We start from the raw sequence: 25416 nt of genomic DNA, 5'->3' as shown, positions 1-25416 counted from the left end.
GGCCTGAGCAACTGCATCTGTCGAGGCCCGTTAGCTCAGTTGGTTAGAGCGTCGTGCTAATAACGCGAAGGTCGTGGGTTCGATCCCCCCACGGGCCACTACGCATTTACTACTACGAAAAGGCAGCGCCTATTTCAGCTGGCGAGTGTGATGACCACCCTGCGTGGAAGTTGACAGAGGTTCCGAACCCGACCTGTCGGGAAGCGCTACAGCATTCACTCGCCAATGGCCATAGTGTGCTCGATACACTGGTTCTCAACCGATAAAGAGAAAATGAGAGGAAATGTCCGATTGCCGATGCGTAACAACTTTGGCCCTTGTCAGTACTTGGGCGGGTAAGTGCATCGGAACACAGGGTACTGTTGGCAGTTTTACTTCCTATTTTTCTTTCTCCTTTGTTTTCGGAGCCACAGCCCGATTCGGTCAGGGAGACGCCACCGTGAAATGAAGGGGCGTGCTGTGTGTCCATCGCCTCGCCTCTCCTTACCTCTCTCAGTCGTTTCTCGTGCTTGTTGTTTTGATATAGGCCGATTTGAGAGCGTCAGCTCTCGCGTCAGCCGAGCAAAGTCGAGACAAGTCGAGACACACTACAGGCTGGTCTGCAGCGAGTAACAGGGAGGAAAACAAAACATTAATTTCAAGGCGCGTGGCAAAAGTACCCATACGCGAAATTAAAAGCCTGCTGCGGTGGCCGGGAATCGAACCCGGATCAACTGCTTGGAAGGCAACTATGCTGACCATTACACCACCACCGCACAAGGGAGCGCCCCGGCGCCGCACTGTGTCGGCTTCCCGCCTGTCGGCAGCGGCCGAAGGTGATGGTACCTGGCAGGCGCATTTCGAGGTAGGCTAGGGGAGCACATCCAGACGCATTCGGACAGCATATCCGCGCACATTTCGCATCCTTTGGCAAGAGTCGGCTCTGGCGACGCAAGAGTACGCAGAGGACGGCGTTCTGGCGGCGATTTTAAGCAGTACAGTGCAGGGTTCAGCGTCTGCAGCATCTTCTCGGCAGAATGCTATGGCGCTTGACGACAGTCCCACTTTCCCTTAAGACAACTGCTCGGGAAGCAGCTTGAAGTTGATACCGACCGGAGCATCGGTGGTTCAGTGGTAGAATGCTCGCCTGCCACGCGGGCGGCCCGGGTTCGATTCCCGGCCGATGCATCATTTTGCTTTTCCCGCGGTAATGCTGCCGTGTGGCTTGCGCGCTTGACATGCACGATCCACAAGAATGTATAGCTGGATTCCCTTGAGAAGAACCGAGAACGCAGCACTGGCGGGTCCCCACTGGGACGCTCGCATCATGTTCTATAGACTAGCGTCGGCCTGGCCTCACAAGTTGCTGTGTCCAGGTGCCTCCGAGGCACTGAACTTTAACGACAAGGAGTGCTGCCTATCGTTGCAAAAGCTGCAGCAACACCGCAATCAACTGGGCCGGCAATGCACGTGTAGCAAACAGAACACGTTATCCAGGAAGTACAGTGTCTTCACGTCTAACATTCGGTATGATACTTACCCAGTTTCCAGGACAAACGGTTCACCGGTGCCTCGGTAGCGCAGTAGGCAGCGCGTAAGTCTCATAATCTTAAGGTCGTGAGTTCGATCCTCACCCGGGGCATTTAATTTTCTGTGACTGATGGTGGTGCTGTTGCTGGGGCCCCAACTTATTTCTTGTTTGTTATCCACAACGCTTCAGCGGGAAAATGTTTACTTCCTGTTATTGCTACTTACAGCTTCCCTTTTCCTCTTCTCCCAGCAGAGCATGAAGCCAAAAGCATTGCTCTGAGACGTTTGAGGTGCGCGCCTTGCCAGTCAGCATGCGCAAAGATGCTCGCAAAGAGAGATGGGCGCGGACGCGGGACTCGGCACGAAATGCGCCAAGGGACCGTCCGAACCGTCGAAGAAACGCACAGATCCGGTGTGGTCTAGTGGCTAGGATACCTGGCTTTCACCCAGGAGGCCCGGGTTCGATTCCCGGTACCGGAACGGAATTTTTTCCACACTACTCGTGACAAGTTTGAGCTGTCCGAGCTGCCGTTTCCCGTCCTGCTCGCAATATAGCTACTGTTTCGTGACAGTCAGCAGAATATAGACGAGGGAAGCAGACACACGACGGCCATAGAAATGGTGTATGGCTTCATGCCACACGGTTCCAGTGTAGGCCTGAGCAACTGCATCTGTCGAGGCCCGTTAGCTCAGTTGGTTAGAGCGTCGTGCTAATAACGCGAAGGTCGTGGGTTCGATCCCCCCACGGGCCACTACGCATTTACTACTACGAAAAGGCAGCGCCTATTTCAGCTGGCGAGTGTGATGACCACCCTGCGTGGAAGTTGACAGAGGTTCCGAACCCGACCTGTCGGGAAGCGCTACAGCATTCACTCGCCAATGGCCATAGTGTGCTCGATACACTGGTTCTCAACCGATAAAGAGAAAATGAGAGGAAATGTCCGATTGCCGATGCGTAACAACTTTGGCCCTTGTCAGTACTTGGGCGGGTAAGTGCATCGGAACACAGGGTACTGTTGGCAGTTTTACTTCCTATTTTTCTTTCTCCTTTGTTTTCGGAGCCACAGCCCGATTCGGTCAGGGAGACGCCACCGTGAAATGAAGGGGCGTGCTGTGTGTCCATCGCCTCGCCTCTCCTTACCTCTCTCAGTCGTTTCTCGTGCTTGTTGTTTTGATATAGGCCGATTTGAGAGCGTCAGCTCTCGCGTCAGCCGAGCAAAGTCGAGACAAGTCGAGACACACTACAGGCTGGTCTGCAGCGAGTAACAGGGAGGAAAACAAAACATTAATTTCAAGGCGCGTGGCAAAAGTACCCATACGCGAAATTAAAAGCCTGCTGCGGTGGCCGGGAATCGAACCCGGATCAACTGCTTGGAAGGCAACTATGCTGACCATTACACCACCACCGCACAAGGGAGCGCCCCGGCGCCGCACTGTGTCGGCTTCCCGCCTGTCGGCAGCGGCCGAAGGTGATGGTACCTGGCAGGCGCATTTCGAGGTAGGCTAGGGGAGCACATCCAGACGCATTCGGACAGCATATCCGCGCACATTTCGCATCCTTTGGCAAGAGTCGGCTCTGGCGACGCAAGAGTACGCAGAGGACGGCGTTCTGGCGGCGATTTTAAGCAGTACAGTGCAGGGTTCAGCGTCTGCAGCATCTTCTCGGCAGAATGCTATGGCGCTTGACGACAGTCCCACTTTCCCTTAAGACAACTGCTCGGGAAGCAGCTTGAAGTTGATACCGACCGGAGCATCGGTGGTTCAGTGGTAGAATGCTCGCCTGCCACGCGGGCGGCCCGGGTTCGATTCCCGGCCGATGCATCATTTTGCTTTTCCCGCGGTAATGCTGCCGTGTGGCTTGCGCGCTTGACATGCACGATCCACAAGAATGTATAGCTGGATTCCCTTGAGAAGAACCGAGAACGCAGCACTGGCGGGTCCCCACTGGGACGCTCGCATCATGTTCTATAGACTAGCGTCGGCCTGGCCTCACAAGTTGCTGTGTCCAGGTGCCTCCGAGGCACTGAACTTTAACGACAAGGAGTGCTGCCTATCGTTGCAAAAGCTGCAGCAACACCGCAATCAACTGGGCCGGCAATGCACGTGTAGCAAACAGAACACGTTATCCAGGAAGTACAGTGTCTTCACGTCTAACATTCGGTATGATACTTACCCAGTTTCCAGGACAAACGGTTCACCGGTGCCTCGGTAGCGCAGTAGGCAGCGCGTAAGTCTCATAATCTTAAGGTCGTGAGTTCGATCCTCACCCGGGGCATTTAATTTTCTGTGACTGATGGTGGTGCTGTTGCTGGGGCCCCAACTTATTTCTTGTTTGTTATCCACAACGCTTCAGCGGGAAAATGTTTACTTCCTGTTATTGCTACTTACAGCTTCCCTTTTCCTCTTCTCCCAGCAGAGCATGAAGCCAAAAGCATTGCTCTGAGACGTTTGAGGTGCGCGCCTTGCCAGTCAGCATGCGCAAAGATGCTCGCAAAGAGAGATGGGCGCGGACGCGGGACTCGGCACGAAATGCGCCAAGGGACCGTCCGAACCGTCGAAGAAACGCACAGATCCGGTGTGGTCTAGTGGCTAGGATACCTGGCTTTCACCCAGGAGGCCCGGGTTCGATTCCCGGTACCGGAACGGAATTTTTTCCACACTACTCGTGACAAGTTTGAGCTGTCCGAGCTGCCGTTTCCCGTCCTGCTCGCAATATAGCTACTGTTTCGTGACAGTCAGCAGAATATAGACGAGGGAAGCAGACACACGACGGCCATAGAAATGGTGTATGGCTTCATGCCACACGGTTCCAGTGTAGGCCTGAGCAACTGCATCTGTCGAGGCCCGTTAGCTCAGTTGGTTAGAGCGTCGTGCTAATAACGCGAAGGTCGTGGGTTCGATCCCCCCACGGGCCACTACGCATTTACTACTACGAAAAGGCAGCGCCTATTTCAGCTGGCGAGTGTGATGACCACCCTGCGTGGAAGTTGACAGAGGTTCCGAACCCGACCTGTCGGGAAGCGCTACAGCATTCACTCGCCAATGGCCATAGTGTGCTCGATACACTGGTTCTCAACCGATAAAGAGAAAATGAGAGGAAATGTCCGATTGCCGATGCGTAACAACTTTGGCCCTTGTCAGTACTTGGGCGGGTAAGTGCATCGGAACACAGGGTACTGTTGGCAGTTTTACTTCCTATTTTTCTTTCTCCTTTGTTTTCGGAGCCACAGCCCGATTCGGTCAGGGAGACGCCACCGTGAAATGAAGGGGCGTGCTGTGTGTCCATCGCCTCGCCTCTCCTTACCTCTCTCAGTCGTTTCTCGTGCTTGTTGTTTTGATATAGGCCGATTTGAGAGCGTCAGCTCTCGCGTCAGCCGAGCAAAGTCGAGACAAGTCGAGACACACTACAGGCTGGTCTGCAGCGAGTAACAGGGAGGAAAACAAAACATTAATTTCAAGGCGCGTGGCAAAAGTACCCATACGCGAAATTAAAAGCCTGCTGCGGTGGCCGGGAATCGAACCCGGATCAACTGCTTGGAAGGCAACTATGCTGACCATTACACCACCACCGCACAAGGGAGCGCCCCGGCGCCGCACTGTGTCGGCTTCCCGCCTGTCGGCAGCGGCCGAAGGTGATGGTACCTGGCAGGCGCATTTCGAGGTAGGCTAGGGGAGCACATCCAGACGCATTCGGACAGCATATCCGCGCACATTTCGCATCCTTTGGCAAGAGTCGGCTCTGGCGACGCAAGAGTACGCAGAGGACGGCGTTCTGGCGGCGATTTTAAGCAGTACAGTGCAGGGTTCAGCGTCTGCAGCATCTTCTCGGCAGAATGCTATGGCGCTTGACGACAGTCCCACTTTCCCTTAAGACAACTGCTCGGGAAGCAGCTTGAAGTTGATACCGACCGGAGCATCGGTGGTTCAGTGGTAGAATGCTCGCCTGCCACGCGGGCGGCCCGGGTTCGATTCCCGGCCGATGCATCATTTTGCTTTTCCCGCGGTAATGCTGCCGTGTGGCTTGCGCGCTTGACATGCACGATCCACAAGAATGTATAGCTGGATTCCCTTGAGAAGAACCGAGAACGCAGCACTGGCGGGTCCCCACTGGGACGCTCGCATCATGTTCTATAGACTAGCGTCGGCCTGGCCTCACAAGTTGCTGTGTCCAGGTGCCTCCGAGGCACTGAACTTTAACGACAAGGAGTGCTGCCTATCGTTGCAAAAGCTGCAGCAACACCGCAATCAACTGGGCCGGCAATGCACGTGTAGCAAACAGAACACGTTATCCAGGAAGTACAGTGTCTTCACGTCTAACATTCGGTATGATACTTACCCAGTTTCCAGGACAAACGGTTCACCGGTGCCTCGGTAGCGCAGTAGGCAGCGCGTAAGTCTCATAATCTTAAGGTCGTGAGTTCGATCCTCACCCGGGGCATTTAATTTTCTGTGACTGATGGTGGTGCTGTTGCTGGGGCCCCAACTTATTTCTTGTTTGTTATCCACAACGCTTCAGCGGGAAAATGTTTACTTCCTGTTATTGCTACTTACAGCTTCCCTTTTCCTCTTCTCCCAGCAGAGCATGAAGCCAAAAGCATTGCTCTGAGACGTTTGAGGTGCGCGCCTTGCCAGTCAGCATGCGCAAAGATGCTCGCAAAGAGAGATGGGCGCGGACGCGGGACTCGGCACGAAATGCGCCAAGGGACCGTCCGAACCGTCGAAGAAACGCACAGATCCGGTGTGGTCTAGTGGCTAGGATACCTGGCTTTCACCCAGGAGGCCCGGGTTCGATTCCCGGTACCGGAACGGAATTTTTTCCACACTACTCGTGACAAGTTTGAGCTGTCCGAGCTGCCGTTTCCCGTCCTGCTCGCAATATAGCTACTGTTTCGTGACAGTCAGCAGAATATAGACGAGGGAAGCAGACACACGACGGCCATAGAAATGGTGTATGGCTTCATGCCACACGGTTCCAGTGTAGGCCTGAGCAACTGCATCTGTCGAGGCCCGTTAGCTCAGTTGGTTAGAGCGTCGTGCTAATAACGCGAAGGTCGTGGGTTCGATCCCCCCACGGGCCACTACGCATTTACTACTACGAAAAGGCAGCGCCTATTTCAGCTGGCGAGTGTGATGACCACCCTGCGTGGAAGTTGACAGAGGTTCCGAACCCGACCTGTCGGGAAGCGCTACAGCATTCACTCGCCAATGGCCATAGTGTGCTCGATACACTGGTTCTCAACCGATAAAGAGAAAATGAGAGGAAATGTCCGATTGCCGATGCGTAACAACTTTGGCCCTTGTCAGTACTTGGGCGGGTAAGTGCATCGGAACACAGGGTACTGTTGGCAGTTTTACTTCCTATTTTTCTTTCTCCTTTGTTTTCGGAGCCACAGCCCGATTCGGTCAGGGAGACGCCACCGTGAAATGAAGGGGCGTGCTGTGTGTCCATCGCCTCGCCTCTCCTTACCTCTCTCAGTCGTTTCTCGTGCTTGTTGTTTTGATATAGGCCGATTTGAGAGCGTCAGCTCTCGCGTCAGCCGAGCAAAGTCGAGACAAGTCGAGACACACTACAGGCTGGTCTGCAGCGAGTAACAGGGAGGAAAACAAAACATTAATTTCAAGGCGCGTGGCAAAAGTACCCATACGCGAAATTAAAAGCCTGCTGCGGTGGCCGGGAATCGAACCCGGATCAACTGCTTGGAAGGCAACTATGCTGACCATTACACCACCACCGCACAAGGGAGCGCCCCGGCGCCGCACTGTGTCGGCTTCCCGCCTGTCGGCAGCGGCCGAAGGTGATGGTACCTGGCAGGCGCATTTCGAGGTAGGCTAGGGGAGCACATCCAGACGCATTCGGACAGCATATCCGCGCACATTTCGCATCCTTTGGCAAGAGTCGGCTCTGGCGACGCAAGAGTACGCAGAGGACGGCGTTCTGGCGGCGATTTTAAGCAGTACAGTGCAGGGTTCAGCGTCTGCAGCATCTTCTCGGCAGAATGCTATGGCGCTTGACGACAGTCCCACTTTCCCTTAAGACAACTGCTCGGGAAGCAGCTTGAAGTTGATACCGACCGGAGCATCGGTGGTTCAGTGGTAGAATGCTCGCCTGCCACGCGGGCGGCCCGGGTTCGATTCCCGGCCGATGCATCATTTTGCTTTTCCCGCGGTAATGCTGCCGTGTGGCTTGCGCGCTTGACATGCACGATCCACAAGAATGTATAGCTGGATTCCCTTGAGAAGAACCGAGAACGCAGCACTGGCGGGTCCCCACTGGGACGCTCGCATCATGTTCTATAGACTAGCGTCGGCCTGGCCTCACAAGTTGCTGTGTCCAGGTGCCTCCGAGGCACTGAACTTTAACGACAAGGAGTGCTGCCTATCGTTGCAAAAGCTGCAGCAACACCGCAATCAACTGGGCCGGCAATGCACGTGTAGCAAACAGAACACGTTATCCAGGAAGTACAGTGTCTTCACGTCTAACATTCGGTGTGATACTTACCCAGTTTCCAGGACAAACGGTTCACCGGTGCCTCGGTAGCGCAGTAGGCAGCGCGTAAGTCTCATAATCTTAAGGTCGTGAGTTCGATCCTCACCCGGGGCATTTAATTTTCTGTGACTGATGGTGGTGCTGTTGCTGGGGCCCCAACTTATTTCTTGTTTGTTATCCACAACGCTTCAGCGGGAAAATGTTTACTTCCTGTTATTGCTACTTACAGCTTCCCTTTTCCTCTTCTCCCAGCAGAGCATGAAGCCAAAAGCATTGCTCTGAGACGTTTGAGGTGCGCGCCTTGCCAGTCAGCATGCGCAAAGATGCTCGCAAAGAGAGATGGGCGCGGACGCGGGACTCGGCACGAAATGCGCCAAGGGACCGTCCGAACCGTCGAAGAAACGCACAGATCCGGTGTGGTCTAGTGGCTAGGATACCTGGCTTTCACCCAGGAGGCCCGGGTTCGATTCCCGGTACCGGAACGGAATTTTTTCCACACTACTCGTGACAAGTTTGAGCTGTCCGAGCTGCCGTTTCCCGTCCTGCTCGCAATATAGCTACTGTTTCGTGACAGTCAGCAGAATATAGACGAGGGAAGCAGACACACGACGGCCATAGAAATGGTGTATGGCTTCATGCCACACGGTTCCAGTGTAGGCCTGAGCAACTGCATCTGTCGAGGCCCGTTAGCTCAGTTGGTTAGAGCGTCGTGCTAATAACGCGAAGGTCGTGGGTTCGATCCCCCCACGGGCCACTACGCATTTACTACTACGAAAAGGCAGCGCCTATTTCAGCTGGCGAGTGTGATGACCACCCTGCGTGGAAGTTGACAGAGGTTCCGAACCCGACCTGTCGGGAAGCGCTACAGCATTCACTCGCCAATGGCCATAGTGTGCTCGATACACTGGTTCTCAACCGATAAAGAGAAAATGAGAGGAAATGTCCGATTGCCGATGCGTAACAACTTTGGCCCTTGTCAGTACTTGGGCGGGTAAGTGCATCGGAACACAGGGTACTGTTGGCAGTTTTACTTCCTATTTTTCTTTCTCCTTTGTTTTCGGAGCCACAGCCCGATTCGGTCAGGGAGACGCCACCGTGAAATGAAGGGGCGTGCTGTGTGTCCATCGCCTCGCCTCTCCTTACCTCTCTCAGTCGTTTCTCGTGCTTGTTGTTTTGATATAGGCCGATTTGAGAGCGTCAGCTCTCGCGTCAGCCGAGCAAAGTCGAGACAAGTCGAGACACACTACAGGCTGGTCTGCAGCGAGTAACAGGGAGGAAAACAAAACATTAATTTCAAGGCGCGTGGCAAAAGTACCCATACGCGAAATTAAAAGCCTGCTGCGGTGGCCGGGAATCGAACCCGGATCAACTGCTTGGAAGGCAACTATGCTGACCATTACACCACCACCGCACAAGGGAGCGCCCCGGCGCCGCACTGTGTCGGCTTCCCGCCTGTCGGCAGCGGCCGAAGGTGATGGTACCTGGCAGGCGCATTTCGAGGTAGGCTAGGGGAGCACATCCAGACGCATTCGGACAGCATATCCGCGCACATTTCGCATCCTTTGGCAAGAGTCGGCTCTGGCGACGCAAGAGTACGCAGAGGACGGCGTTCTGGCGGCGATTTTAAGCAGTACAGTGCAGGGTTCAGCGTCTGCAGCATCTTCTCGGCAGAATGCTATGGCGCTTGACGACAGTCCCACTTTCCCTTAAGACAACTGCTCGGGAAGCAGCTTGAAGTTGATACCGACCGGAGCATCGGTGGTTCAGTGGTAGAATGCTCGCCTGCCACGCGGGCGGCCCGGGTTCGATTCCCGGCCGATGCATCATTTTGCTTTTCCCGCGGTAATGCTGCCGTGTGGCTTGCGCGCTTGACATGCACGATCCACAAGAATGTATAGCTGGATTCCCTTGAGAAGAACCGAGAACGCAGCACTGGCGGGTCCCCACTGGGACGCTCGCATCATGTTCTATAGACTAGCGTCGGCCTGGCCTCACAAGTTGCTGTGTCCAGGTGCCTCCGAGGCACTGAACTTTAACGACAAGGAGTGCTGCCTATCGTTGCAAAAGCTGCAGCAACACCGCAATCAACTGGGCCGGCAATGCACGTGTAGCAAACAGAACACGTTATCCAGGAAGTACAGTGTCTTCACGTCTAACATTCGGTATGATACTTACCCAGTTTCCAGGACAAACGGTTCACCGGTGCCTCGGTAGCGCAGTAGGCAGCGCGTAAGTCTCATAATCTTAAGGTCGTGAGTTCGATCCTCACCCGGGGCATTTAATTTTCTGTGACTGATGGTGGTGCTGTTGCTGGGGCCCCAACTTATTTCTTGTTTGTTATCCACAACGCTTCAGCGGGAAAATGTTTACTTCCTGTTATTGCTACTTACAGCTTCCCTTTTCCTCTTCTCCCAGCAGAGCATGAAGCCAAAAGCATTGCTCTGAGACGTTTGAGGTGCGCGCCTTGCCAGTCAGCATGCGCAAAGATGCTCGCAAAGAGAGATGGGCGCGGACGCGGGACTCGGCACGAAATGCGCCAAGGGACCGTCCGAACCGTCGAAGAAACGCACAGATCCGGTGTGGTCTAGTGGCTAGGATACCTGGCTTTCACCCAGGAGGCCCGGGTTCGATTCCCGGTACCGGAACGGAATTTTTTCCACACTACTCGTGACAAGTTTGAGCTGTCCGAGCTGCCGTTTCCCGTCCTGCTCGCAATATAGCTACTGTTTCGTGACAGTCAGCAGAATATAGACGAGGGAAGCAGACACACGACGGCCATAGAAATGGTGTATGGCTTCATGCCACACGGTTCCAGTGTAGGCCTGAGCAACTGCATCTGTCGAGGCCCGTTAGCTCAGTTGGTTAGAGCGTCGTGCTAATAACGCGAAGGTCGTGGGTTCGATCCCCCCACGGGCCACTACGCATTTACTACTACGAAAAGGCAGCGCCTATTTCAGCTGGCGAGTGTGATGACCACCCTGCGTGGAAGTTGACAGAGGTTCCGAACCCGACCTGTCGGGAAGCGCTACAGCATTCACTCGCCAATGGCCATAGTGTGCTCGATACACTGGTTCTCAACCGATAAAGAGAAAATGAGAGGAAATGTCCGATTGCCGATGCGTAACAACTTTGGCCCTTGTCAGTACTTGGGCGGGTAAGTGCATCGGAACACAGGGTACTGTTGGCAGTTTTACTTCCTATTTTTCTTTCTCCTTTGTTTTCGGAGCCACAGCCCGATTCGGTCAGGGAGACGCCACCGTGAAATGAAGGGGCGTGCTGTGTGTCCATCGCCTCGCCTCTCCTTACCTCTCTCAGTCGTTTCTCGTGCTTGTTGTTTTGATATAGGCCGATTTGAGAGCGTCAGCTCTCGCGTCAGCCGAGCAAAGTCGAGACAAGTCGAGACACACTACAGGCTGGTCTGCAGCGAGTAACAGGGAGGAAAACAAAACATTAATTTCAAGGCGCGTGGCAAAAGTACCCATACGCGAAATTAAAAGCCTGCTGCGGTGGCCGGGAATCGAACCCGGATCAACTGCTTGGAAGGCAACTATGCTGACCATTACACCACCACCGCACAAGGGAGCGCCCCGGCGCCGCACTGTGTCGGCTTCCCGCCTGTCGGCAGCGGCCGAAGGTGATGGTACCTGGCAGGCGCATTTCGAGGTAGGCTAGGGGAGCACATCCAGACGCATTCGGACAGCATATCCGCGCACATTTCGCATCCTTTGGCAAGAGTCGGCTCTGGCGACGCAAGAGTACGCAGAGGACGGCGTTCTGGCGGCGATTTTAAGCAGTACAGTGCAGGGTTCAGCGTCTGCAGCATCTTCTCGGCAGAATGCTATGGCGCTTGACGACAGTCCCACTTTCCCTTAAGACAACTGCTCGGGAAGCAGCTTGAAGTTGATACCGACCGGAGCATCGGTGGTTCAGTGGTAGAATGCTCGCCTGCCACGCGGGCGGCCCGGGTTCGATTCCCGGCCGATGCATCATTTTGCTTTTCCCGCGGTAATGCTGCCGTGTGGCTTGCGCGCTTGACATGCACGATCCACAAGAATGTATAGCTGGATTCCCTTGAGAAGAACCGAGAACGCAGCACTGGCGGGTCCCCACTGGGACGCTCGCATCATGTTCTATAGACTAGCGTCGGCCTGGCCTCACAAGTTGCTGTGTCCAGGTGCCTCCGAGGCACTGAACTTTAACGACAAGGAGTGCTGCCTATCGTTGCAAAAGCTGCAGCAACACCGCAATCAACTGGGCCGGCAATGCACGTGTAGCAAACAGAACACGTTATCCAGGAAGTACAGTGTCTTCACGTCTAACATTCGGTATGATACTTACCCAGTTTCCAGGACAAACGGTTCACCGGTGCCTCGGTAGCGCAGTAGGCAGCGCGTAAGTCTCATAATCTTAAGGTCGTGAGTTCGATCCTCACCCGGGGCATTTAATTTTCTGTGACTGATGGTGGTGCTGTTGCTGGGGCCCCAACTTATTTCTTGTTTGTTATCCACAACGCTTCAGCGGGAAAATGTTTACTTCCTGTTATTGCTACTTACAGCTTCCCTTTTCCTCTTCTCCCAGCAGAGCATGAAGCCAAAAGCATTGCTCTGAGACGTTTGAGGTGCGCGCCTTGCCAGTCAGCATGCGCAAAGATGCTCGCAAAGAGAGATGGGCGCGGACGCGGGACTCGGCACGAAATGCGCCAAGGGACCGTCCGAACCGTCGAAGAAACGCACAGATCCGGTGTGGTCTAGTGGCTAGGATACCTGGCTTTCACCCAGGAGGCCCGGGTTCGATTCCCGGTACCGGAACGGAATTTTTTCCACACTACTCGTGACAAGTTTGAGCTGTCCGAGCTGCCGTTTCCCGTCCTGCTCGCAATATAGCTACTGTTTCGTGACAGTCAGCAGAATACAGACGAGGGAAGCAGACACACGACGGCCATAGAAATGGTGTATGGCTTCATGCCACACGGTTCCAGTGTAGGCCTGAGCAACTGCATCTGTCGAGGCCCGTTAGCTCAGTTGGTTAGAGCGTCGTGCTAATAACGCGAAGGTCGTGGGTTCGATCCCCCCACGGGCCACTACGCATTTACTACTACGAAAAGGCAGCGCCTATTTCAGCTGGCGAGTGTGATGACCACCCTGCGTGGAAGTTGACAGAGGTTCCGAACCCGACCTGTCGGGAAGCGCTACAGCATTCACTCGCCAATGGCCATAGTGTGCTCGATACACTGGTTCTCAACCGATAAAGAGAAAATGAGAGGAAATGTCCGATTGCCGATGCGTAACAACTTTGGCCCTTGTCAGTACTTGGGCGGGTAAGTGCATCGGAACACAGGGTACTGTTGGCAGTTTTACTTCCTATTTTTCTTTCTCCTTTGTTTTCGGAGCCACAGCCCGATTCGGTCAGGGAGACGCCACCGTGAAATGAAGGGGCGTGCTGTGTGTCCATCGCCTCGCCTCTCCTTACCTCTCTCAGTCGTTTCTCGTGCTTGTTGTTTTGATATAGGCCGATTTGAGAGCGTCAGCTCTCGCGTCAGCCGAGCAAAGTCGAGACAAGTCGAGACACACTACAGGCTGGTCTGCAGCGAGTAACAGGGAGGAAAACAAAACATTAATTTCAAGGCGCGTGGCAAAAGTACCCATACGCGAAATTAAAAGCCTGCTGCGGTGGCCGGGAATCGAACCCGGATCAACTGCTTGGAAGGCAACTATGCTGACCATTACACCACCACCGCACAAGGGAGCGCCCCGGCGCCGCACTGTGTCGGCTTCCCGCCTGTCGGCAGCGGCCGAAGGTGATGGTACCTGGCAGGCGCATTTCGAGGTAGGCTAGGGGAGCACATCCAGACGCATTCGGACAGCATATCCGCGCACATTTCGCATCCTTTGGCAAGAGTCGGCTCTGGCGACGCAAGAGTACGCAGAGGACGGCGTTCTGGCGGCGATTTTAAGCAGTACAGTGCAGGGTTCAGCGTCTGCAGCATCTTCTCGGCAGAATGCTATGGCGCTTGACGACAGTCCCACTTTCCCTTAAGACAACTGCTCGGGAAGCAGCTTGAAGTTGATACCGACCGGAGCATCGGTGGTTCAGTGGTAGAATGCTCGCCTGCCACGCGGGCGGCCCGGGTTCGATTCCCGGCCGATGCATCATTTTGCTTTTCCCGCGGTAATGCTGCCGTGTGGCTTGCGCGCTTGACATGCACGATCCACAAGAATGTATAGCTGGATTCCCTTGAGAAGAACCGAGAACGCAGCACTGGCGGGTCCCCACTGGGACGCTCGCATCATGTTCTATAGACTAGCGTCGGCCTGGCCTCACAAGTTGCTGTGTCCAGGTGCCTCCGAGGCACTGAACTTTAACGACAAGGAGTGCTGCCTATCGTTGCAAAAGCTGCAGCAACACCGCAATCAACTGGGCCGGCAATGCACGTGTAGCAAACAGAACACGTTATCCAGGAAGTACAGTGTCTTCACGTCTAACATTCGGTATGATACTTACCCAGTTTCCAGGACAAACGGTTCACCGGTGCCTCGGTAGCGCAGTAGGCAGCGCGTAAGTCTCATAATCTTAAGGTCGTGAGTTCGATCCTCACCCGGGGCATTTAATTTTCTGTGACTGATGGTGGTGCTGTTGCTGGGGCCCCAACTTATTTCTTGTTTGTTATCCACAACGCTTCAGCGGGAAAATGTTTACTTCCTGTTATTGCTACTTACAGCTTCCCTTTTCCTCTTCTCCCAGCAGAGCATGAAGCCAAAAGCATTGCTCTGAGACGTTTGAGGTGCGCGCCTTGCCAGTCAGCATGCGCAAAGATGCTCGCAAAGAGAGATGGGCGCGGACGCGGGACTCGGCACGAAATGCGCCAAGGGACCGTCCGAACCGTCGAAGAAACGCACAGATCCGGTGTGGTCTAGTGGCTAGGATACCTGGCTTTCACCCAGGAGGCCCGGGTTCGATTCCCGGTACCGGAACGGAATTTTTTCCACACTACTCGTGACAAGTTTGAGCTGTCCGAGCTGCCGTTTCCCGTCCTGCTCGCAATATAGCTACTGTTTCGTGACAGCCAGCAGAATATAGACGAGGGAAGCAGACACACGACGGCCATAGAAATGGTGTATGGCTTCATGCCACACGGTTCCAGTGTAGGCCTGAGCAACTGCATCTGTCGAGGCCCGTTAGCTCAGTTGGTTAGAGCGTCGTGCTAATAACGCGAAGGTCGTGGGTTCGATCCCCCCACGGGCCACTACGCATTTACTACTACGAAAAGGCAGCGCCTATTTCAGCTGGCGAGTGTGATGACCACCCTGCGTGGAAGTTGACAGAGGTTCCGAACCCGACCTGTCGGGAAGCGCTACAGCATTCACTCGCCAATGGCCATAGTGTGCTCGATACACTGGTTCTCAACCGATAAAGAGAAAATGAGAGGAAATGTCCGATTGCCGATGCGTAACAACTTTGGCCCTTGTCAGTACTTGGGCGGGTAAGTGCATCGGAACACAGGGTACTGTTGGCAGTTTTACTTCCTATTTTTCTTTCTCCTTTGTTTTCGGAGCCACAGCCCGATTCGGTCAGGGAGACGCCACCGTGAAATGAAGGGGCGTGCTGTGTGTCCATCGCCTCGCCTCTCCTTACCTCTCTCAGTCGTTTCTCGTGCTTGTTGTTTTGATATAGGCCGATTTGAGAGCGTCAGCTCTCGCGTCAGCCGAGCAAAGTCGAGACAAGTCGAGACACACTACAGGCTGGTCTGCAGCGAGTAACAGGGAGGAAAACAAAACATTAATTTCAAGGCGCGTGGCAAAAGTACCCATACGCGAAATTAAAAGCCTGCTGCGGTGGCCGGGAATCGAACCCGGATCAACTGCTTGGAAGGCAACTATGCTGACCATTACACCACCACCGCACAAGGGAGCGCCCCGGCGCCGCACTGTGTCGGCTTCCCGCCTGTCGGCAGCGGCCGAAGGTGATGGTACCTGGCAGGCGCATTTCGAGGTAGGCTAGGGGAGCACATCCAGACGCATTCGGACAGCATATCCGCGCACATTTCGCATCCTTTGGCAAGAGTCGGCTCTGGCGACGCAAGAGTACGCAGAGGACGGCGTTCTGGCGGCGATTTTAAGCAGTACAGTGCAGGGTTCAGCGTCTGCAGCATCTTCTCGGCAGAATGCTATGGCGCTTGACGACAGTCCCACTTTCCCTTAAGACAACTGCTCGGGAAGCAGCTTGAAGTTGATACCGACCGGAGCATCGGTGGTTCAGTGGTAGAATGCTCGCCTGCCACGCGGGCGGCCCGGGTTCGATTCCCGGCCGATGCATCATTTTGCTTTTCCCGCGGTAATGCTGCCGTGTGGCTTGCGCGCTTGACATGCACGATCCACAAGAATGTATAGCTGGATTCCCTTGAGAAGAACCGAGAACGCAGCACTGGCGGGTCCCCACTGGGACGCTCGCATCATGTTCTATAGACTAGCGTCGGCCTGGCCTCACAAGTTGCTGTGTCCAGGTGCCTCCGAGGCACTGAACTTTAACGACAAGGAGTGCTGCCTATCGTTGCAAAAGCTGCAGCAACACCGCAATCAACTGGGCCGGCAATGCACGTGTAGCAAACAGAACACGTTATCCAGGAAGTACAGTGTCTTCACGTCTAACATTCGGTGTGATACTTACCCAGTTTCCAGGACAAACGGTTCACCGGTGCCTCGGTAGCGCAGTAGGCAGCGCGTAAGTCTCATAATCTTAAGGTCGTGAGTTCGATCCTCACCCGGGGCATTTAATTTTCTGTGACTGATGGTGGTGCTGTTGCTGGGGCCCCAACTTATTTCTTGTTTGTTATCCACAACGCTTCAGCGGGAAAATGTTTACTTCCTGTTATTGCTACTTACAGCTTCCCTTTTCCTCTTCTCCCAGCAGAGCATGAAGCCAAAAGCATTGCTCTGAGACGTTTGAGGTGCGCGCCTTGCCAGTCAGCATGCGCAAAGATGCTCGCAAAGAGAGATGGGCGCGGACGCGGGACTCGGCACGAAATGCGCCAAGGGACCGTCCGAACCGTCGAAGAAACGCACAGATCCGGTGTGGTCTAGTGGCTAGGATACCTGGCTTTCACCCAGGAGGCCCGGGTTCGATTCCCGGTACCGGAACGGAATTTTTTCCACACTACTCGTGACAAGTTTGAGCTGTCCGAGCTGCCGTTTCCCGTCCTGCTCGCAATATAGCTACTGTTTCGTGACAGTCAGCAGAATATAGACGAGGGAAGCAGACACACGACGGCCATAGAAATGGTGTATGGCTTCATGCCACACGGTTCCAGTGTAGGCCTGAGCAACTGCATCTGTCGAGGCCCGTTAGCTCAGTTGGTTAGAGCGTCGTGCTAATAACGCGAAGGTCGTGGGTTCGATCCCCCCACGGGCCACTACGCATTTACTACTACGAAAAGGCAGCGCCTATTTCAGCTGGCGAGTGTGATGACCACCCTGCGTGGAAGTTGACAGAGGTTCCGAACCCGACCTGTCGGGAAGCGCTACAGCATTCACTCGCCAATGGCCATAGTGTGCTCGATACACTGGTTCTCAACCGATAAAGAGAAAATGAGAGGAAATGTCCGATTGCCGATGCGTAACAACTTTGGCCCTTGTCAGTACTTGGGCGGGTAAGTGCATCGGAACACAGGGTACTGTTGGCAGTTTTACTTCCTATTTTTCTTTCTCCTTTGTTTTCGGAGCCACAGCCCGATTCGGTCAGGGAGACGCCACCGTGAAATGAAGGGGCGTGCTGTGTGTCCATCGCCTCGCCTCTCCTTACCTCTCTCAGTCGTTTCTCGTGCTTGTTGTTTTGATATAGGCCGATTTGAGAGCGTCAGCTCTCGCGTCAGCCGAGCAAAGTCGAGACAAGTCGAGACACACTACAGGCTGGTCTGCAGCGAGTAACAGGGAGGAAAACAAAACATTAATTTCAAGGCGCGTGGCAAAAGTACCCATACGCGAAATTAAAAGCCTGCTGCGGTGGCCGGGAATCGAACCCGGATCAACTGCTTGGAAGGCAACTATGCTGACCATTACACCACCACCGCACAAGGGAGCGCCCCGGCGCCGCACTGTGTCGGCTTCCCGCCTGTCGGCAGCGGCCGAAGGTGATGGTACCTGGCAGGCGCATTTCGAGGTAGGCTAGGGGAGCACATCCAGACGCATTCGGACAGCATATCCGCGCACATTTCGCATCCTTTGGCAAGAGTCGGCTCTGGCGACGCAAGAGTACGCAGAGGACGGCGTTCTGGCGGCGATTTTAAGCAGTACAGTGCAGGGTTCAGCGTCTGCAGCATCTTCTCGGCAGAATGCTATGGCGCTTGACGACAGTCCCACTTTCCCTTAAGACAACTGCTCGGGAAGCAAACACGCGATCTTGTCGACCGGAGCATCGGTGGTTCAGTGGTAGAATGCTCGCCTGCCACGCGGGCGGCCCGGGTTCGATTCCCGGCCGATGCATCATTTTGCTTTTCCCGCGGTAATGCTGCCGTGTGGCTTGCGCGCTTGACATGCACGATCCACAAGAATGTATAGCTGGATTCCCTTGAGAAGAACCGAGAACGCAGCACTGGCGGGTCCCCACTGGGACGCTCGCATCATGTTCTATAGACTAGCGTCGGCCTGGCCTCACAAGTTGCTGTGTCCAGGTGCCTCCGAGGCACTGAACTTTAACGACAAGGAGTGCTGCCTATCGTTGCAAAAGCTGCAGCAACACCGCAATCAACTGGGCCGGCAATGCACGTGTAGCAAACAGAACACGTTATCCAGGAAGTACAGTGTCTTCACGTCTAACATTCGGTATGATACTTACCCAGTTTCCAGGACAAACGGTTCACCGGTGCCTCGGTAGCGCAGTAGGCAGCGCGTAAGTCTCATAATCTTAAGGTCGTGAGTTCGATCCTCACCCGGGGCATTTAATTTTCTGTGACTGATGGTGGTGCTGTTGCTGGGGCCCCAACTTATTTCTTGTTTGTTATCCACAACGCTTCAGCGGGAAAATGTTTACTTCCTGTTATTGCTACTTACAGCTTCCCTTTTCCTCTTCTCCCAGCAGAGCATGAAGCCAAAAGCATTGCTCTGAGACGTTTGAGGTGCGCGCCTTGCCAGTCAGCATGCGCAAAGATGCTCGCAAAGAGAGATGGGCGCGGACGCGGGACTCGGCACGAAATGCGCCAAGGGACCGTCCGAACCGTCGAAGAAACGCACAGATCCGGTGTGGTCTAGTGGCTAGGATACCTGGCTTTCACCCAGGAGGCCCGGGTTCGATTCCCGGTACCGGAACGGAATTTTTTCCACACTACTCGTGACAAGTTTGAGCTGTCCGAGCTGCCGTTTCCCGTCCTGCTCGCAATATAGCTACTGTTTCGTGACAGTCAGCAGAATATAGACGAGGGAAGCAGACACACGACGGCCATAGAAATGGTGTATGGCTTCATGCCACACGGTTCCAGTGTAGGCCTGAGCAACTGCATCTGTCGAGGCCCGTTAGCTCAGTTGGTTAGAGCGTCGTGCTAATAACGCGAAGGTCGTGGGTTCGATCCCCCCACGGGCCACTACGCATTTACTACTACGAAAAGGCAGCGCCTATTTCAGCTGGCGAGTGTGATGACCACCCTGCGTGGAAGTTGACAGAGGTTCCGAACCCGACCTGTCGGGAAGCGCTACAGCATTCACTCGCCAATGGCCATAGTGTGCTCGATACACTGGTTCTCAACCGATAAAGAGAAAATGAGAGGAAATGTCCGATTGCCGATGCGTAACAACTTTGGCCCTTGTCAGTACTTGGGCGGGTAAGTGCATCGGAACACAGGGTACTGTTGGCAGTTTTACTTCCTATTTTTCTTTCTCCTTTGTTTTCGGAGCCACAGCCCGATTCGGTCAGGGAGACGCCACCGTGAAATGAAGGGGCGTGCTGTGTGTCCATCGCCTCGCCTCTCCTTACCTCTCTCAGTCGTTTCTCGTGCTTGTTGTTTTGATATAGGCCGATTTGAGAGCGTCAGCTCTCGCGTCAGCCGAGCAAAGTCGAGACAAGTCGAGACACACTACAGGCTGGTCTGCAGCGAGTAACAGGGAGGAAAACAAAACATTAATTTCAAGGCGCGTGGCAAAAGTACCCATACGCGAAATTAAAAGCCTGCTGCGGTGGCCGGGAATCGAACCCGGATCAACTGCTTGGAAGGCAACTATGCTGACCATTACACCACCACCGCACAAGGGAGCGCCCCGGCGCCGCACTGTGTCGGCTTCCCGCCTGTCGGCAGCGGCCGAAGGTGATGGTACCTGGCAGGCGCATTTCGAGGTAGGCTAGGGGAGCACATCCAGACGCATTCGGACAGCATATCCGCGCACATTTCGCATCCTTTGGCAAGAGTCGGCTCTGGCGACGCAAGAGTACGCAGAGGACGGCGTTCTGGCGGCGATTTTAAGCAGTACAGTGCAGGGTTCAGCGTCTGCAGCATCTTCTCGGCAGAATGCTATGGCGCTTGACGACAGTCCCACTTTCCCTTAAGACAACTGCTCGGGAAGCAGCTTGAAGTTGATACCGACCGGAGCATCGGTGGTTCAGTGGTAGAATGCTCGCCTGCCACGCGGGCGGCCCGGGTTCGATTCCCGGCCGATGCATCATTTTGCTTTTCCCGCGGTAATGCTGCCGTGTGGCTTGCGCGCTTGACATGCACGATCCACAAGAATGTATAGCTGGATTCCCTTGAGAAGAACCGAGAACGCAGCACTGGCGGGTCCCCACTGGGACGCTCGCATCATGTTCTATAGACTAGCGTCGGCCTGGCCTCACAAGTTGCTGTGTCCAGGTGCCTCCGAGGCACTGAACTTTAACGACAAGGAGTGCTGCCTATCGTTGCAAAAGCTGCAGCAACACCGCAATCAACTGGGCCGGCAATGCACGTGTAGCAAACAGAACACGTTATCCAGGAAGTACAGTGTCTTCACGTCTAACATTCGGTATGATACTTACCCAGTTTCCAGGACAAACGGTTCACCGGTGCCTCGGTAGCGCAGTAGGCAGCGCGTAAGTCTCATAATCTTAAGGTCGTGAGTTCGATCCTCACCCGGGGCATTTAATTTTCTGTGACTGATGGTGGTGCTGTTGCTGGGGCCCCAACTTATTTCTTGTTTGTTATCCACAACGCTTCAGCGGGAAAATGTTTACTTCCTGTTATTGCTACTTACAGCTTCCCTTTTCCTCTTCTCCCAGCAGAGCATGAAGCCAAAAGCATTGCTCTGAGACGTTTGAGGTGCGCGCCTTGCCAGTCAGCATGCGCAAAGATGCTCGCAAAGAGAGATGGGCGCGGACGCGGGACTCGGCACGAAATGCGCCAAGGGACCGTCCGAACCGTCGAAGAAACGCACAGATCCGGTGTGGTCTAGTGGCTAGGATACCTGGCTTTCACCCAGGAGGCCCGGGTTCGATTCCCGGTACCGGAACGGAATTTTTTCCACACTACTCGTGACAAGTTTGAGCTGTCCGAGCTGCCGTTTCCCGTCCTGCTCGCAATATAGCTACTGTTTCGTGACAGTCAGCAGAATATAGACGAGGGAAGCAGACACACGACGGCCATAGAAATGGTGTATGGCTTCATGCCACACGGTTCCAGTGTAGGCCTGAGCAACTGCATCTGTCGAGGCCCGTTAGCTCAGTTGGTTAGAGCGTCGTGCTAATAACGCGAAGGTCGTGGGTTCGATCCCCCCACGGGCCACTACGCATTTACTACTACGAAAAGGCAGCGCCTATTTCAGCTGGCGAGTGTGATGACCACCCTGCGTGGAAGTTGACAGAGGTTCCGAACCCGACCTGTCGGGAAGCGCTACAGCATTCACTCGCCAATGGCCATAGTGTGCTCGATACACTGGTTCTCAACCGATAAAGAGAAAATGAGAGGAAATGTCCGATTGCCGATGCGTAACAACTTTGGCCCTTGTCAGTACTTGGGCGGGTAAGTGCATCGGAACACAGGGTACTGTTGGCAGTTTTACTTCCTATTTTTCTTTCTCCTTTGTTTTCGGAGCCACAGCCCGATTCGGTCAGGGAGACGCCACCGTGAAATGAAGGGGCGTGCTGTGTGTCCATCGCCTCGCCTCTCCTTACCTCTCTCAGTCGTTTCTCGTGCTTGTTGTTTTGATATAGGCCGATTTGAGAGCGTCAGCTCTCGCGTCAGCCGAGCAAAGTCGAGACAAGTCGAGACACACTACAGGCTGGTCTGCAGCGAGTAACAGGGAGGAAAACAAAACATTAATTTCAAGGCGCGTGGCAAAAGTACCCATACGCGAAATTAAAAGCCTGCTGCGGTGGCCGGGAATCGAACCCGGATCAACTGCTTGGAAGGCAACTATGCTGACCATTACACCACCACCGCACAAGGGAGCGCCCCGGCGCCGCACTGTGTCGGCTTCCCGCCTGTCGGCAGCGGCCGAAGGTGATGGTACCTGGCAGGCGCATTTCGAGGTAGGCTAGGGGAGCACATCCAGACGCATTCGGACAGCATATCCGCGCACATTTCGCATCCTTTGGCAAGAGTCGGCTCTGGCGACGCAAGAGTACGCAGAGGACGGCGTTCTGGCGGCGATTTTAAGCAGTACAGTGCAGGGTTCAGCGTCTGCAGCATCTTCTCGGCAGAATGCTATGGCGCTTGACGACAGTCCCACTTTCCCTTAAGACAACTGCTCGGGAAGCAGCTTGAAGTTGATACCGACCGGAGCATCGGTGGTTCAGTGGTAGAATGCTCGCCTGCCACGCGGGCGGCCCGGGTTCGATTCCCGGCCGATGCATCATTTTGCTTTTCCCGCGGTAATGCTGCCGTGTGGCTTGCGCGCTTGACATGCACGATCCACAAGAATGTATAGCTGGATTCCCTTGAGAAGAACCGAGAACGCAGCACTGGCGGGTCCCCACTGGGACGCTCGCATCATGTTCTATAGACTAGCGTCGGCCTGGCCTCACAAGTTGCTGTGTCCAGGTGCCTCCGAGGCACTGAACTTTAACGACAAGGAGTGCTGCCTATCGTTGCAAAAGCTGCAGCAACACCGCAATCAACTGGGCCGGCAATGCACGTGTAGCAAACAGAACACGTTATCCAGGAAGTACAGTGTCTTCACGTCTAACATTCGGTATGATACTTACCCAGTTTCCAGGACAAACGGTTCACCGGTGCCTCGGTAGCGCAGTAGGCAGCGCGTAAGTCTCATAATCTTAAGGTCGTGAGTTCGATCCTCACCCGGGGCATTTAATTTTCTGTGACTGATGGTGGTGCTGTTGCTGGGGCCCCAACTTATTTCTTGTTTGTTATCCACAACGCTTCAGCGGGAAAATGTTTACTTCCTGTTATTGCTACTTACAGCTTCCCTTTTCCTCTTCTCCCAGCAGAGCATGAAGCCAAAAGCATTGCTCTGAGACGTTTGAGGTGCGCGCCTTGCCAGTCAGCATGCGCAAAGATGCTCGCAAAGAGAGATGGGCGCGGACGCGGGACTCGGCACGAAATGCGCCAAGGGACCGTCCGAACCGTCGAAGAAACGCACAGATCCGGTGTGGTCTAGTGGCTAGGATACCTGGCTTTCACCCAGGAGGCCCGGGTTCGATTCCCGGTACCGGAACGGAATTTTTTCCACACTACTCGTGACAAGTTTGAGCTGTCCGAGCTGCCGTTTCCCGTCCTGCTCGCAATATAGCTACTGTTTCGTGACAGTCAGCAGAATATAGACGAGGGAAGCAGACACACGACGGCCATAGAAATGGTGTATGGCTTCATGCCACACGGTTCCAGTGTAGGCCTGAGCAACTGCATCTGTCGAGGCCCGTTAGCTCAGTTGGTTAGAGCGTCGTGCTAATAACGCGAAGGTCGTGGGTTCGATCCCCCCACGGGCCACTACGCATTTACTACTACGAAAAGGCAGCGCCTATTTCAGCTGGCGAGTGTGATGACCACCCTGCGTGGAAGTTGACAGAGGTTCCGAACCCGACCTGTCGGGAAGCGCTACAGCATTCACTCGCCAATGGCCATAGTGTGCTCGATACACTGGTTCTCAACCGATAAAGAGAAAATGAGAGGAAATGTCCGATTGCCGATGCGTAACAACTTTGGCCCTTGTCAGTACTTGGGCGGGTAAGTGCATCGGAACACAGGGTACTGTTGGCAGTTTTACTTCCTATTTTTCTTTCTCCTTTGTTTTCGGAGCCACAGCCCGATTCGGTCAGGGAGACGCCACCGTGAAATGAAGGGGCGTGCTGTGTGTCCATCGCCTCGCCTCTCCTTACCTCTCTCAGTCGTTTCTCGTGCTTGTTGTTTTGATATAGGCCGATTTGAGAGCGTCAGCTCTCGCGTCAGCCGAGCAAAGTCGAGACAAGTCGAGACACACTACAGGCTGGTCTGCAGCGAGTAACAGGGAGGAAAACAAAACATTAATTTCAAGGCGCGTGGCAAAAGTACCCATACGCGAAATTAAAAGCCTGCTGCGGTGGCCGGGAATCGAACCCGGATCAACTGCTTGGAAGGCAACTATGCTGACCATTACACCACCACCGCACAAGGGAGCGCCCCGGCGCCGCACTGTGTCGGCTTCCCGCCTGTCGGCAGCGGCCGAAGGTGATGGTACCTGGCAGGCGCATTTCGAGGTAGGCTAGGGGAGCACATCCAGACGCATTCGGACAGCATATCCGCGCACATTTCGCATCCTTTGGCAAGAGTCGGCTCTGGCGACGCAAGAGTACGCAGAGGACGGCGTTCTGGCGGCGATTTTAAGCAGTACAGTGCAGGGTTCAGCGTCTGCAGCATCTTCTCGGCAGAATGCTATGGCGCTTGACGACAGTCCCACTTTCCCTTAAGACAACTGCTCGGGAAGCAGCTTGAAGTTGATACCGACCGGAGCATCGGTGGTTCAGTGGTAGAATGCTCGCCTGCCACGCGGGCGGCCCGGGTTCGATTCCCGGCCGATGCATCATTTTGCTTTTCCCGCGGTAATGCTGCCGTGTGGCTTGCGCGCTTGACATGCACGATCCACAAGAATGTATAGCTGGATTCCCTTGAGAAGAACCGAGAACGCAGCACTGGCGGGTCCCCACTGGGACGCTCGCATCATGTTCTATAGACTAGCGTCGGCCTGGCCTCACAAGTTGCTGTGTCCAGGTGCCTCCGAGGCACTGAACTTTAACGACAAGGAGTGCTGCCTATCGTTGCAAAAGCTGCAGCAACACCGCAATCAACTGGGCCGGCAATGCACGTGTAGCAAACAGAACACGTTATCCAGGAAGTACAGTGTCTTCACGTCTAACATTCGGTATGATACTTACCCAGTTTCCAGGACAAACGGTTCACCGGTGCCTCGGTAGCGCAGTAGGCAGCGCGTAAGTCTCATAATCTTAAGGTCGTGAGTTCGATCCTCACCCGGGGCATT

General features: G+C 54.5%; 59 non-coding genes across 59 annotated transcripts; 47 read left to right on the top strand and 12 right to left on the bottom strand.

Annotated features, from left to right (window-relative positions):
- The first annotated feature begins 24 nt into the window (after positions 1–24).
- On the top strand, positions 25–98 carry Trnai-aau (transfer RNA isoleucine (anticodon AAU)). Its single transcript has one exon. It is a non-coding gene; the product is annotated as a tRNA-Ile (tRNA).
- A 585-nt stretch (positions 99–683) lies between these two features.
- Positions 684–755, bottom strand: Trnag-ucc (transfer RNA glycine (anticodon UCC)). The gene has a single exon. It is a non-coding gene; the product is annotated as a tRNA-Gly (tRNA).
- Positions 756–1096: 341 nt separating this feature from the next.
- On the top strand, positions 1097–1167 carry Trnag-gcc (transfer RNA glycine (anticodon GCC)). The gene has a single exon. It is a non-coding gene; the product is annotated as a tRNA-Gly (tRNA).
- A 381-nt stretch (positions 1168–1548) lies between these two features.
- On the top strand, positions 1549–1621 carry Trnam-cau (transfer RNA methionine (anticodon CAU)). The gene has a single exon. It is a non-coding gene; the product is annotated as a tRNA-Met (tRNA).
- Positions 1622–1917: 296 nt separating this feature from the next.
- Trnae-uuc (transfer RNA glutamic acid (anticodon UUC)) lies at positions 1918–1989 on the top strand. The gene has a single exon. It is a non-coding gene; the product is annotated as a tRNA-Glu (tRNA).
- Positions 1990–2187: 198 nt separating this feature from the next.
- On the top strand, positions 2188–2261 carry Trnai-aau (transfer RNA isoleucine (anticodon AAU)). Its single transcript has one exon. It is a non-coding gene; the product is annotated as a tRNA-Ile (tRNA).
- A 585-nt stretch (positions 2262–2846) lies between these two features.
- Positions 2847–2918, bottom strand: Trnag-ucc (transfer RNA glycine (anticodon UCC)). The gene has a single exon. It is a non-coding gene; the product is annotated as a tRNA-Gly (tRNA).
- A 341-nt stretch (positions 2919–3259) lies between these two features.
- On the top strand, positions 3260–3330 carry Trnag-gcc (transfer RNA glycine (anticodon GCC)). The gene has a single exon. It is a non-coding gene; the product is annotated as a tRNA-Gly (tRNA).
- Positions 3331–3711: 381 nt separating this feature from the next.
- Positions 3712–3784, top strand: Trnam-cau (transfer RNA methionine (anticodon CAU)). The gene has a single exon. It is a non-coding gene; the product is annotated as a tRNA-Met (tRNA).
- A 296-nt stretch (positions 3785–4080) lies between these two features.
- Positions 4081–4152, top strand: Trnae-uuc (transfer RNA glutamic acid (anticodon UUC)). Its single transcript has one exon. It is a non-coding gene; the product is annotated as a tRNA-Glu (tRNA).
- A 198-nt stretch (positions 4153–4350) lies between these two features.
- Positions 4351–4424, top strand: Trnai-aau (transfer RNA isoleucine (anticodon AAU)). The gene has a single exon. It is a non-coding gene; the product is annotated as a tRNA-Ile (tRNA).
- A 585-nt stretch (positions 4425–5009) lies between these two features.
- Trnag-ucc (transfer RNA glycine (anticodon UCC)) lies at positions 5010–5081 on the bottom strand. The gene has a single exon. It is a non-coding gene; the product is annotated as a tRNA-Gly (tRNA).
- Positions 5082–5422: 341 nt separating this feature from the next.
- Trnag-gcc (transfer RNA glycine (anticodon GCC)) lies at positions 5423–5493 on the top strand. Its single transcript has one exon. It is a non-coding gene; the product is annotated as a tRNA-Gly (tRNA).
- A 381-nt stretch (positions 5494–5874) lies between these two features.
- Positions 5875–5947, top strand: Trnam-cau (transfer RNA methionine (anticodon CAU)). Its single transcript has one exon. It is a non-coding gene; the product is annotated as a tRNA-Met (tRNA).
- A 296-nt stretch (positions 5948–6243) lies between these two features.
- Trnae-uuc (transfer RNA glutamic acid (anticodon UUC)) lies at positions 6244–6315 on the top strand. The gene has a single exon. It is a non-coding gene; the product is annotated as a tRNA-Glu (tRNA).
- Positions 6316–6513: 198 nt separating this feature from the next.
- Trnai-aau (transfer RNA isoleucine (anticodon AAU)) lies at positions 6514–6587 on the top strand. The gene has a single exon. It is a non-coding gene; the product is annotated as a tRNA-Ile (tRNA).
- Positions 6588–7172: 585 nt separating this feature from the next.
- On the bottom strand, positions 7173–7244 carry Trnag-ucc (transfer RNA glycine (anticodon UCC)). The gene has a single exon. It is a non-coding gene; the product is annotated as a tRNA-Gly (tRNA).
- A 341-nt stretch (positions 7245–7585) lies between these two features.
- Trnag-gcc (transfer RNA glycine (anticodon GCC)) lies at positions 7586–7656 on the top strand. Its single transcript has one exon. It is a non-coding gene; the product is annotated as a tRNA-Gly (tRNA).
- Positions 7657–8037: 381 nt separating this feature from the next.
- On the top strand, positions 8038–8110 carry Trnam-cau (transfer RNA methionine (anticodon CAU)). The gene has a single exon. It is a non-coding gene; the product is annotated as a tRNA-Met (tRNA).
- A 296-nt stretch (positions 8111–8406) lies between these two features.
- On the top strand, positions 8407–8478 carry Trnae-uuc (transfer RNA glutamic acid (anticodon UUC)). The gene has a single exon. It is a non-coding gene; the product is annotated as a tRNA-Glu (tRNA).
- Positions 8479–8676: 198 nt separating this feature from the next.
- Trnai-aau (transfer RNA isoleucine (anticodon AAU)) lies at positions 8677–8750 on the top strand. Its single transcript has one exon. It is a non-coding gene; the product is annotated as a tRNA-Ile (tRNA).
- Positions 8751–9335: 585 nt separating this feature from the next.
- Trnag-ucc (transfer RNA glycine (anticodon UCC)) lies at positions 9336–9407 on the bottom strand. Its single transcript has one exon. It is a non-coding gene; the product is annotated as a tRNA-Gly (tRNA).
- Positions 9408–9748: 341 nt separating this feature from the next.
- On the top strand, positions 9749–9819 carry Trnag-gcc (transfer RNA glycine (anticodon GCC)). The gene has a single exon. It is a non-coding gene; the product is annotated as a tRNA-Gly (tRNA).
- A 381-nt stretch (positions 9820–10200) lies between these two features.
- Trnam-cau (transfer RNA methionine (anticodon CAU)) lies at positions 10201–10273 on the top strand. The gene has a single exon. It is a non-coding gene; the product is annotated as a tRNA-Met (tRNA).
- A 296-nt stretch (positions 10274–10569) lies between these two features.
- On the top strand, positions 10570–10641 carry Trnae-uuc (transfer RNA glutamic acid (anticodon UUC)). Its single transcript has one exon. It is a non-coding gene; the product is annotated as a tRNA-Glu (tRNA).
- A 198-nt stretch (positions 10642–10839) lies between these two features.
- On the top strand, positions 10840–10913 carry Trnai-aau (transfer RNA isoleucine (anticodon AAU)). Its single transcript has one exon. It is a non-coding gene; the product is annotated as a tRNA-Ile (tRNA).
- Positions 10914–11498: 585 nt separating this feature from the next.
- Positions 11499–11570, bottom strand: Trnag-ucc (transfer RNA glycine (anticodon UCC)). Its single transcript has one exon. It is a non-coding gene; the product is annotated as a tRNA-Gly (tRNA).
- Positions 11571–11911: 341 nt separating this feature from the next.
- Trnag-gcc (transfer RNA glycine (anticodon GCC)) lies at positions 11912–11982 on the top strand. The gene has a single exon. It is a non-coding gene; the product is annotated as a tRNA-Gly (tRNA).
- A 381-nt stretch (positions 11983–12363) lies between these two features.
- Positions 12364–12436, top strand: Trnam-cau (transfer RNA methionine (anticodon CAU)). The gene has a single exon. It is a non-coding gene; the product is annotated as a tRNA-Met (tRNA).
- Positions 12437–12732: 296 nt separating this feature from the next.
- Positions 12733–12804, top strand: Trnae-uuc (transfer RNA glutamic acid (anticodon UUC)). Its single transcript has one exon. It is a non-coding gene; the product is annotated as a tRNA-Glu (tRNA).
- A 198-nt stretch (positions 12805–13002) lies between these two features.
- On the top strand, positions 13003–13076 carry Trnai-aau (transfer RNA isoleucine (anticodon AAU)). Its single transcript has one exon. It is a non-coding gene; the product is annotated as a tRNA-Ile (tRNA).
- A 585-nt stretch (positions 13077–13661) lies between these two features.
- Trnag-ucc (transfer RNA glycine (anticodon UCC)) lies at positions 13662–13733 on the bottom strand. Its single transcript has one exon. It is a non-coding gene; the product is annotated as a tRNA-Gly (tRNA).
- A 341-nt stretch (positions 13734–14074) lies between these two features.
- Positions 14075–14145, top strand: Trnag-gcc (transfer RNA glycine (anticodon GCC)). The gene has a single exon. It is a non-coding gene; the product is annotated as a tRNA-Gly (tRNA).
- Positions 14146–14526: 381 nt separating this feature from the next.
- Positions 14527–14599, top strand: Trnam-cau (transfer RNA methionine (anticodon CAU)). The gene has a single exon. It is a non-coding gene; the product is annotated as a tRNA-Met (tRNA).
- A 296-nt stretch (positions 14600–14895) lies between these two features.
- Trnae-uuc (transfer RNA glutamic acid (anticodon UUC)) lies at positions 14896–14967 on the top strand. Its single transcript has one exon. It is a non-coding gene; the product is annotated as a tRNA-Glu (tRNA).
- A 198-nt stretch (positions 14968–15165) lies between these two features.
- Positions 15166–15239, top strand: Trnai-aau (transfer RNA isoleucine (anticodon AAU)). The gene has a single exon. It is a non-coding gene; the product is annotated as a tRNA-Ile (tRNA).
- A 585-nt stretch (positions 15240–15824) lies between these two features.
- On the bottom strand, positions 15825–15896 carry Trnag-ucc (transfer RNA glycine (anticodon UCC)). Its single transcript has one exon. It is a non-coding gene; the product is annotated as a tRNA-Gly (tRNA).
- Positions 15897–16237: 341 nt separating this feature from the next.
- On the top strand, positions 16238–16308 carry Trnag-gcc (transfer RNA glycine (anticodon GCC)). The gene has a single exon. It is a non-coding gene; the product is annotated as a tRNA-Gly (tRNA).
- Positions 16309–16689: 381 nt separating this feature from the next.
- Positions 16690–16762, top strand: Trnam-cau (transfer RNA methionine (anticodon CAU)). Its single transcript has one exon. It is a non-coding gene; the product is annotated as a tRNA-Met (tRNA).
- A 296-nt stretch (positions 16763–17058) lies between these two features.
- Trnae-uuc (transfer RNA glutamic acid (anticodon UUC)) lies at positions 17059–17130 on the top strand. The gene has a single exon. It is a non-coding gene; the product is annotated as a tRNA-Glu (tRNA).
- A 198-nt stretch (positions 17131–17328) lies between these two features.
- On the top strand, positions 17329–17402 carry Trnai-aau (transfer RNA isoleucine (anticodon AAU)). Its single transcript has one exon. It is a non-coding gene; the product is annotated as a tRNA-Ile (tRNA).
- Positions 17403–17987: 585 nt separating this feature from the next.
- Trnag-ucc (transfer RNA glycine (anticodon UCC)) lies at positions 17988–18059 on the bottom strand. The gene has a single exon. It is a non-coding gene; the product is annotated as a tRNA-Gly (tRNA).
- A 341-nt stretch (positions 18060–18400) lies between these two features.
- Trnag-gcc (transfer RNA glycine (anticodon GCC)) lies at positions 18401–18471 on the top strand. Its single transcript has one exon. It is a non-coding gene; the product is annotated as a tRNA-Gly (tRNA).
- A 381-nt stretch (positions 18472–18852) lies between these two features.
- Positions 18853–18925, top strand: Trnam-cau (transfer RNA methionine (anticodon CAU)). Its single transcript has one exon. It is a non-coding gene; the product is annotated as a tRNA-Met (tRNA).
- Positions 18926–19221: 296 nt separating this feature from the next.
- Trnae-uuc (transfer RNA glutamic acid (anticodon UUC)) lies at positions 19222–19293 on the top strand. Its single transcript has one exon. It is a non-coding gene; the product is annotated as a tRNA-Glu (tRNA).
- A 198-nt stretch (positions 19294–19491) lies between these two features.
- Positions 19492–19565, top strand: Trnai-aau (transfer RNA isoleucine (anticodon AAU)). Its single transcript has one exon. It is a non-coding gene; the product is annotated as a tRNA-Ile (tRNA).
- Positions 19566–20150: 585 nt separating this feature from the next.
- Positions 20151–20222, bottom strand: Trnag-ucc (transfer RNA glycine (anticodon UCC)). Its single transcript has one exon. It is a non-coding gene; the product is annotated as a tRNA-Gly (tRNA).
- Positions 20223–20563: 341 nt separating this feature from the next.
- On the top strand, positions 20564–20634 carry Trnag-gcc (transfer RNA glycine (anticodon GCC)). The gene has a single exon. It is a non-coding gene; the product is annotated as a tRNA-Gly (tRNA).
- Positions 20635–21015: 381 nt separating this feature from the next.
- Positions 21016–21088, top strand: Trnam-cau (transfer RNA methionine (anticodon CAU)). Its single transcript has one exon. It is a non-coding gene; the product is annotated as a tRNA-Met (tRNA).
- A 296-nt stretch (positions 21089–21384) lies between these two features.
- On the top strand, positions 21385–21456 carry Trnae-uuc (transfer RNA glutamic acid (anticodon UUC)). The gene has a single exon. It is a non-coding gene; the product is annotated as a tRNA-Glu (tRNA).
- A 198-nt stretch (positions 21457–21654) lies between these two features.
- On the top strand, positions 21655–21728 carry Trnai-aau (transfer RNA isoleucine (anticodon AAU)). Its single transcript has one exon. It is a non-coding gene; the product is annotated as a tRNA-Ile (tRNA).
- A 585-nt stretch (positions 21729–22313) lies between these two features.
- Trnag-ucc (transfer RNA glycine (anticodon UCC)) lies at positions 22314–22385 on the bottom strand. Its single transcript has one exon. It is a non-coding gene; the product is annotated as a tRNA-Gly (tRNA).
- Positions 22386–22726: 341 nt separating this feature from the next.
- On the top strand, positions 22727–22797 carry Trnag-gcc (transfer RNA glycine (anticodon GCC)). The gene has a single exon. It is a non-coding gene; the product is annotated as a tRNA-Gly (tRNA).
- A 381-nt stretch (positions 22798–23178) lies between these two features.
- On the top strand, positions 23179–23251 carry Trnam-cau (transfer RNA methionine (anticodon CAU)). Its single transcript has one exon. It is a non-coding gene; the product is annotated as a tRNA-Met (tRNA).
- A 296-nt stretch (positions 23252–23547) lies between these two features.
- On the top strand, positions 23548–23619 carry Trnae-uuc (transfer RNA glutamic acid (anticodon UUC)). The gene has a single exon. It is a non-coding gene; the product is annotated as a tRNA-Glu (tRNA).
- Positions 23620–23817: 198 nt separating this feature from the next.
- On the top strand, positions 23818–23891 carry Trnai-aau (transfer RNA isoleucine (anticodon AAU)). Its single transcript has one exon. It is a non-coding gene; the product is annotated as a tRNA-Ile (tRNA).
- A 585-nt stretch (positions 23892–24476) lies between these two features.
- Trnag-ucc (transfer RNA glycine (anticodon UCC)) lies at positions 24477–24548 on the bottom strand. Its single transcript has one exon. It is a non-coding gene; the product is annotated as a tRNA-Gly (tRNA).
- A 341-nt stretch (positions 24549–24889) lies between these two features.
- Trnag-gcc (transfer RNA glycine (anticodon GCC)) lies at positions 24890–24960 on the top strand. The gene has a single exon. It is a non-coding gene; the product is annotated as a tRNA-Gly (tRNA).
- Positions 24961–25341: 381 nt separating this feature from the next.
- Positions 25342–25414, top strand: Trnam-cau (transfer RNA methionine (anticodon CAU)). Its single transcript has one exon. It is a non-coding gene; the product is annotated as a tRNA-Met (tRNA).
- Positions 25415–25416: the final 2 nt, after the last annotated feature.

This window comes from Schistocerca gregaria, unplaced genomic scaffold (assembly GCF_023897955.1).
Source record: "Schistocerca gregaria isolate iqSchGreg1 unplaced genomic scaffold, iqSchGreg1.2 ptg000747l, whole genome shotgun sequence".
NCBI classification, from domain to species: Eukaryota; Metazoa; Arthropoda; class Insecta; order Orthoptera; family Acrididae; genus Schistocerca; species Schistocerca gregaria.
The sequence above is the reverse complement of the archived record's forward strand: the minus strand, read 5'-3'. Positions and strand labels throughout refer to the sequence as shown.